The sequence below is a fragment of the Euphorbia lathyris genome, chromosome 8 (genome assembly GCF_963576675.1).
Source record: "Euphorbia lathyris chromosome 8, ddEupLath1.1, whole genome shotgun sequence".
In the NCBI taxonomy this organism is placed as follows: Eukaryota; Viridiplantae; Streptophyta; class Magnoliopsida; order Malpighiales; family Euphorbiaceae; genus Euphorbia; species Euphorbia lathyris.
Window position 1 is genome coordinate 16,509,268 of NC_088917.1, and position 6,861 is coordinate 16,516,128.

The 6,861-nt window shown below is 32.2% G+C and overlaps 1 pseudogene; it reads right to left on the bottom strand.

The window, feature by feature from the left end:
• Positions 1-3,207: 3,207 nt before the first annotated feature.
• Positions 3,208-5,851, bottom strand: LOC136203865 (probable polygalacturonase At3g15720; annotated as a pseudogene).
• Positions 5,852-6,861: the final 1,010 nt, after the last annotated feature.

Below are 6,861 nucleotides of genomic sequence, written 5' to 3' on the forward strand. Positions count from 1 at the left end.
TCAAAGAGAGCTCCAAATGCAAATGTTGTCATCCAAATCTCAATCCATCTAAAAGAGTAAGAGAGATAAATATTCTACCTGAGTAACGAGGGCTGGTGACTGAAAGATGGACAGAGAAAGAAAGAGGGGTCGTACCGCTTGTTTCATGCTCGGCGCTGGCCATGTCTATGCATCTATTAAAGCATCAAACAATTTCATTGAAATTAAAAACTAAAAGATACCTGAGCTTCGGTGGTGAACGGAGCAGCACCACGGAATTAGAAGAGGAGACAAAGCAGAGGAGAAGAAAAGATTAAGTTGGAGATTCTTTCTTCCATTAATGTGGCTAGGTCTAAAAAGTTAGAGGATGGATAAAGAGAAATCTGGAGGATATCAACGATGAAGTCGAGTGGCTGCCTATGGTGGTGAACGGTAGAAGCCGTTGTAGGGGAGGAGGTGGGTTACTCTTCGTGATGGTGTGAATGTCCAGATTAGATGAAGCAATGGAGAACCACAATCTGGCGCAAAGTGAAAATTTGGGGGGAACCCTAACCCTTGAAAAATTGGGGAAAAAATGGGGGGAAGGGAAGGGCGGTAGAAGGAGGAGTACTGAAAATGAGTAAATAATGAGCGGGTAAATTTTAATGAATTGAAAAAAAACATATTTTAGTCAATAATAGTTGAGATGTATATTTCCACTCATTAAATATATTAAGAACTTACTTTTAATGAGCGTATTTTTAATCCACATTAAATTCTAGTCATTAAAACCTCTTTTTCTTGTAGTGTCACTCTTACCCGACCCGATATCTCGTACGCAATTCAACAGATATGCTTGTTCATGCACAACCCAAAAACTACACACATGCCTGCTCTTAAACGCATCCTCAGGTATGTTCAGGGCACTCTTGACTTTGGCCTCACACTTCTAGCATCCTCTCCCGCTCAATTGGTCTCCTACACGGATGCCGATTGGGCAGGCTGTCCCGACACTCGCCGATCAACATCAGGCTACTGTGTATTCCTAGGGGACAATCTAATCTCTTGGTCCGCCAAACGATAGCCAACACTGTCCCGATCCAGCGCAGAGGCCGAATATCGCGGCGTTGCCAACGTCGTGTCAGAAACACGCTGGATACGCAATCTGCTTTTAGAACTTAGCTGTCCGATTCAGAAATCTTCAATAGTGTACTGTGACAATATCAGCACCGTGTATCTCACAGCCAACCCGGTTCAGCATCACTGCACTACGCATGTGGAAATGGACATTCACTTTGTCCGAGAACGAGTTGCAAAAGGAGAAGTCCGTGTCCTTCACGTGTCATCTCGCTATCAAATCGCTGACATCTTCACCAAAGGTCTTCCGTCAACACTATTTGAAGATTTTCGCAATAGTCTCAATGTTCGCCCTCCGAACCCTTCGACTACGGGGGTGTATTAGACTATGTATTTAGTTATTATTTATCTGTAATTATTCTGTTACCTATCTCTAGCCTAGAATATAGGTTCAGTTGTTGACTATAGTTGTTCACTACAGAGTGAACTGTATTCTATATAAATACTTCAATTGATATCAATAACAAACACAGAGAATTATACTCCTTCAAAAAATACTTTGGTTAGTTTTCGCATCCATTTTTATGTATTTTTCTACTGTTTATTTGACTCAGTGACGTGGTCATCTTATTAGGTTTGTTAGGAATAGGTGATGCATGGCAAAGGCGCATAGGTACATTCTTTAGTAGGTACATTCTTTAGATTAGCTTGATCCCTTTCAGCTTGTTTAAGATAGAATAGCACTTGATATATCTATCTTTAGTATTTAGGTATTTTTCTCTAATATGCACTTGTATGTCCAATTGCATTGCCAGTTATATATGTTCTTTATTCTCAATTTTTTCCATTAGAATAATCTTTGAAACTTATGAAGCTTTATAGAACATGTATAGTTTCAGGCCACAAACAAATGAGATAGCTCAGATATATATAATTTCTTGTTAATAATTCTTGAATTCTGTTTTTATCTTCCTCATGCCCTCTTTTAAACCAATTTGCAATTTCTGTCTTTGCTCAGGCCTTGTTATGAAACTTGAAAAATCTAAATTGTCATGAATGTGTTCTTTATGCTTGCAAAACCCAAAATGATGAAATTGTTGACCTTATTGATATGTTATGGTACGCGCAAACTAATTATTTATATATTTTTTAGTTTCTTCTTATTTGTGTATTATTGATTCATGAATATGTTTATAGATTTCAATGAAATTTGATGTGAATTTTAATATTTTAATCATTAATAATTATGCATTTATATTTTAGTTATTGTTTTACTACAAAGGAACACTCTTGGATCCAAATTTAATGTTTTGTTTTCGTGCAAAATATTAATTTTAAAATAAGAACATTATTCAGTTTACCGAAGGATTAGAAATATTTTTGAAGCACAGTTGGCTACATTTTATGGGCTACCGAGTAGTCTGTACATTACCACAATTCGCTATATCGCAACGTTTGGAACTAAATTGTAAAAATAGCCATTAATCAGTTACCATCCAGCGAGTTACTTACTGAATAAATTCAACCATTAACAAAGGCAATTCAGTCTACTACCTTTAGGGACATAATTTCGACAGAATTCCGATCCCCAACATCTATGATTTTCTTGTAGTGTAATCAAAAGATACAGATTTTTTTTTATATTAATCAAATAGGACTATCAAGATTGGAACCCTCTACCACTTGGTTTAAGCTCTAATATCTAATTAAGTATCTAATTAAATCAAAATTGAATGATTAAAGTTCAAGAATAGTTTTTTTTTATTCTTGGTGACAAAACTGAATTCTTAAAGACTTTGTATATTCTTGGTGACAAAAGAAGAGCTATTAAAACAACATTTATTAGGTGTTATAAAACTAAACTACTTTAGGAATGAAAATAATAAGAGAAAATTGAATCGGTTGATGAACGAAGGAATCAAAAAGTTGGTTAAACTTAAATAGTGCCTCAACTTATTAAACTTAAATAATTAACTCTTAAGTTATTATATTGTCATAATTGATACCTAAAACTAATTACAAACTGAATTAATAGTCTTTTAAACTTAATCACAATCCTATAATCCAATGCTAATAATGACCAAAAACTAGGCTGATCATTACAACCAATTTCATATGAAAAGAAGAAAGGGAAAACAGAAATGAATCATGAGTTAAATTAACAATATAGTCTTACATAGATTTTGAAAGACAAGGTACAACAGGTATAGTCGAGGTAGATTTTCCATTAACGTGGTTACAAAAGGCATGAATCTGCTTTCCCGGGTTGGATGAGCTTATGTTAATATGATCCATTATTATATTACCACAACCTATTTTATCACAATCTAATGTAATTGCTTGCTTGCTTGCTGATGTTCCTTTAACTCCACTATATATTATTCCATTCACTTTTACTCCTACACCCTGCATTAGATAAAAAAGAAATATTTATATGTATATTAATAAATTAAATCAATTTTAACATAGTTTTATTATACATTTTCTGCACATTTGTGTCCGTTGCAGTAATGTTGATCTATTATGATAGGGTTTTTAGAGTTATGAAGTATGATATCCCTGAATGAAATCTGATTAGCATGCCCTGATCCTCCCTAGATGGACCAAATAAATAAATTAAATATTATGTTAAATCTAAGTTATTAATTATTTATTATGAATTATTGTTATACTTACCGGCCATGTTTTGATTCTCACACCATTTTGAGTATTAAGAAACGTACAATTACGAACATGAACCTGGTCCACGATGTCCTTTACTCCGCGATCTCCTAAGCTCCCTACACTATATATTTCCATATCCAAAAAATAAAATAGATAAATTCGTAAGCAACAAATCATCACCTAATTTAGTGTTTTTAGTAATATTTTTCTACTGACCTAATTCCATGACCTGGTCAGATGTAACTTTGGTGATATTGATAAATGAGCAGCCTCCATTGATAGCAATACAATCATCACCTGTCACCCCAAAAACAATAACAATAATTATTATTATTAAAAAAAATATCACAATCAATTGATAATATATTTCATGAAAACAAGTAAAATAATTAAATAAAAGAAGGCCTAATATACAAATAACCCCCTAAACTTGTCCAAATGTTGCAACTGCCCCCTCCAACTTTCAATTGTAACAACTTACCCCTCAAACTTGTCCAATTGTAACAACTTACCCCTTAAACTTGTCCAATTGTAAAACACAACCCCAAATTGCTGACATGCACTGCAATTGAAGAAACACGTGAAATATAAAATCTGGAACGCTCATGAAGTATGATAATCAGATCTTTGGCGTGATACGAATCCGGAAAAACTTTTTTACAGTTGCTTCAAATACAGGGTAAAAAAATTCCCAATTTGGGGTTATGTTTTACAATTGGACAAGTTGTTACAATTGAAAGTTGAGGGGGGCAGTTGCAAGATTTGGACAAGTTCAGGGGGTTATTTGTGTATTAGGCCATAAAAGAATTACCAGTTCCTATAATAGAATCGGAAATATGAACGTTGTGTGAAAGAGATAGATCAATTCCATCAGTATTGGGACTATTTTCAGGAGCAAAGATATTAATATTATAAATAGAGACATAATTGTATCTATTTAATCCAATTTGTGCTTTTGGACTATCAATATATTTTAGTCCACTTATTCCAAGATTGTTGCAGTTTCGAAATTGCAAGGCCTGCATCATTAATTTGAATTTCAATTAAATTTAATTAACATCTATAAAAATAAATGAACATAATAAATTTTCGTGTCTTCTAATTTTCTTTTATTTTGTTCACCCGCGGTCTCTTGCATCTGCTCATGATGTCCTGAAAAAAGAAAAAAGAAATAAATTACATATATACAGCTTTAACGTCCACATGTTCTTACCTCCGTTTTTAGGCATTGATAAGAGTTCCTTTTTATAAATTTTATTACGTGGAGCCAATATTGCTCCATGTTATGTTATCTAGATCTAAAATCCAAGTTGGAAACGGGAAATTAATTTATTTATTTTTACAGTTTTTATTCTAAGAGCATATATACACTTTCCAATAACCTTAAGTTAAAATTGATTTTACCTCTATGTATTATAATGAAAAAAATAAAAATAAATAAATAACCTGATTAGTCCACCAAGTTGAGCCGTGGCCATCAAAAGTACCAGATCCATCAAGTGTAAGACCATTTACACCGTCGAACAGCAGCCAAAATTGAGCGTTACAGCTAGGCCATTCACCGCCACTGGGTGCTACTATTTTCCCTATAACCTGTCACCAATTTACTTTTCAATAATTAATCTGAGTACTCGATCTCAGATTCAACAGACACGATTTATCTATTATTATTATTTACTGTATTCTCTTTCTCTAACATAAAATGGCTATTAAATATGTTTAGTTTATAAAATAATAAAAATAAGCATATACTTTCATATGGATAGCCTTAGACTTGCAAGGGCCTTTAAATATCAAAGGCTTCAAAAGAAATGTTCCTGATGGCACTACAAGAGTTGGTATATTTCCTTCTGTTCCTGTGCTTCACACAAGTCTCTCCATGCATTTAAGAAAGCCTTCAAAAATAACAATTAAAAAATATTAATATTTTGTTACTATATAAAATTTGAGAAAAAAAAAGTAATTATATATAATAGAAACAATTACAAAACAAAAAATCAGAAATAATTACATTATAATTATCAGTTTTTCCATCTCCAACTGCTCCAAAATCTTTCACATTAAACATAATCTTCCCATCCCCAGTGCTTACTAAATTAGATGTAACAATTAAAAGTACCCAAATAAAAGCTTGAAGTATTAAACCCTGCATTTTAATTTTAAGAAATAAGTAAAACACTAAAATATTCTATTACAGAATGAAGGAAATAGGATCATTTACTCATATATATAGGTGATTTTTATATACTTGTTCTCACTCATTTGACTTGTTACATTTTTTAGTTGGATTTCTTATGGATTTAGTTTAGTTCCTAAAATATAAATTTCCTGAAATTCTAGTTGGATTTCTTATAATTATTTTATTATATTTAATTACATATTATACTACTAATAGGGATATAAGCATATATACAATGAATTAAACAGGTTAAAAAAAGTTGACTGTACTGAGATATCTTATGGATTCTGAATGCCACAGATTAATCAGAAAAATTATAATTGGATTTCAGATAATTCAGATTTATTATATTTAATTACATATTATACTACTAGTAGGAATATACACGTATCAATGAATTAAATAGGTTAAAAAAAATTCACTTTTGAGATATGTGATAGATTTTAGGTATGCAACATTGTTCACTGATCTTCAAAATTCACTTTTGAGATATGTGATAGATTTTAGATATGTGTTATATGGTTATCTCATGGTAACTCAACTTCAATTTGTCTCAATCAAATCACTCAACTTTGAGTTTTGTCTCAAGTATGTCACTGTAACTATTTCAGTGATTAAAAAATATGGAAATGATGACATAAGTGATACATCAATTGGAAACAAGTCATATTTCTAAGGGAAATGGCACAAGACATCCAATTGACGTATCACCCATGTCATTATTTGGATGTGTTTTAATCACTGAAATAGTCATAGTGACGAAAAAAATCAAAGTTGAGTGATTTTATTGAGACAAATTGAAATTGGGTGATCATTTTGAGACAACCATGTAAGTTCAGTGACCAATGATGCATTTAACCCTAATATTAATAAACCTATCAGGTTTGCTACTTGCTTTCCTAAAGCAATATTAAAATGTTAGTTTTTGTCCGTGATTGATTATTTAATAATATTTGTCCCTTGATATATCAAAATTAGTGAAA